The sequence below is a fragment of the Anopheles gambiae genome (genome assembly GCF_943734735.2).
Source record: "Anopheles gambiae chromosome X unlocalized genomic scaffold, idAnoGambNW_F1_1 X_unloc_10, whole genome shotgun sequence".
Classification (NCBI taxonomy): Eukaryota; Metazoa; Arthropoda; class Insecta; order Diptera; family Culicidae; genus Anopheles; species Anopheles gambiae.
In genome coordinates, this window is record NW_026902554.1 from 70,332 (window position 1) to 72,500 (window position 2,169).

Below are 2,169 nucleotides of genomic sequence, written 5' to 3' on the forward strand. Positions count from 1 at the left end.
GCTAAAACCCCTCAAAACGTGTCAGGAACGCACCCTAGATGATGAAAAGTGCAACCAGAATGTCAATCGACAACATGCCCGGGGGTACAAATTTGCTATACGCGTCCCTAGGTAGGGTACTTTTTCATACAAACATCAACGTGTACGGTGCACAAAGTGCGCGGAACAAAAATTGCTCGGTCAGACCTAGGACGGGCCATAACTCGAATACTAAACGTCGCAGATGGGTGTCGTAGAACAATTTTAAGTTCGTCTAATGATTCTACATCCGATTCTGGATAGTGGTTTTTCGACCACTTTTCAACATTTTGTGACACCCCGAACCTAGGGGCAGCTCCCTAGCTTTTTTCAAAAATGTGCACCGAACGGGCCAGAGAGCTCGAGTAGTCGAAAATTTTTTTTTTTTGCTAAAACCCCTCAAAACGTGTCAGGAACGCACCCTAGATGATGAAAAGTGCAACCAGAATGTCAATCGACAACATGCCCGGGGGTACAAATTTGCTCTACGCGTCCCTAGGTAGGGTACTTTTTCATACAAACATCAAAGTGTACGGTGCACAAAGTGCGCGGAACAAAAAATGCTCGGTCAGACCTAGGACGGGCCATAACTCGAATACTAAACGTCGCAGATGGGTGTCGTAGAACAATTTTAAGTTCGTCTAATGATTCTACATCCGATTCTGGATAGTGGTTTTTCGACCACTTTTCAACATTTTGTGACACCCCGAACCTAGGGGCAGCTCCCTAGCTTTTTTCAAAAATGTGCACCGAACGGGCCAGAGAGCTCGAGTAGTCGAAAATTTTTTTTTTGCTAAAACCCCTCAAAACGTGTCAGGAACGCACCCTAGATGATGAAAAGTGCAACCAGAATGTCAATCGACAACATGCCCGGGGGTACAAATTTGCTCTACGCGTCCCTAGGTAGGGTACTTTTTCATACAAACATCAACGTGTACGGTGCACAAAGTGCGCGGAACAAAAATTGCTCGGTCAGACCTAGGACGGGCCATAACTCGAATACTAAACGTCGCAGATGGGTGTCGTAGAACAATTTTAAATTCGTCTAATGATTCTACATCCGATTCTGGATAGTGGTTTTTCGACCACTTTTCAACATTTTGTGACACCCCGAACCTAGGGGCAGCTCCCTAGCTTTTTTCAAAAATGTGCACCGAACGGGCCAGAGAGCTCGAGTAGTCGAAAATTTTTTTTTTTGCTAAAACCCCTCAAAACGTGTCAGGAACGCACCCTAGATGATGAAAAGTGCAACCAGAATGTCAATCGACAACATGCCCGGGGGTACAAATTTGCTCTACGCGTCCCTAGGTAGGGTACTTTTTCATACAAACATCAACGTGTACGGTGCACAAAGTGCGCGGAACAAAAATTGCTCGGTCAGACCTGGTACGGGCCATAACTCGAATACTAAACGTCGCAGCTGGGTGTCGTAGAACAATTTTAAGTTCGTCTAATGATTCTACATCCGATTCTGGATAGTGGTTTTTCGACCACTTTTCAACATTTTGTGACACCCCGAACCTAGGGGCAGCTCCCTAGCTTTTTTCAAAAATGTGCACCGAACGGGCCAGAGAGCTCGAGTAATCGAAAATTTTTTTTTTGCTAAAACCCCTCAAAACGTGTAGAAAACTGATTTTAGATGATAAAAAGTGCAACCAGAACGTCAAACGACAACTTTGTTGGGGGTACCCTTTTTACTCTACGGGCCACTAGCTTAGGCGCGCCAACAGCGCTTTCCTCTCGGGTTCCCATTTTTTGCCCTCCTGGGATTATGATCATTTACTCATTGCCTACTATAGGGAAGGTACCTTGCTTCGAGGTCAAAAATGAAGATTTCACCAAATCGTAGTTTTAACCTCTATTTAGTCGTAGGAGCATGGTTTGCAGTGTCCGTGGGTCATATAAGCCCCCGTTTGGGTCATACGTCCCCTCCCCGATGAAAATCGTCATATGACTATAGGCCGAACTTATGAAGCAAAAGTGGTGTCTGGTGGGTTCTGCCGATGATCTTAACCTATGATTTTGAGTTTCCACCCTTTCAAAACGTTTCCTGGAGCAGTACATCACGGGTCTACGGACCCAAAGACTTCGTTGCGATGGTTTCAAGCATAAAAGTTGTAACAGCTAAGGGTTTTTAATACGCGTATATTA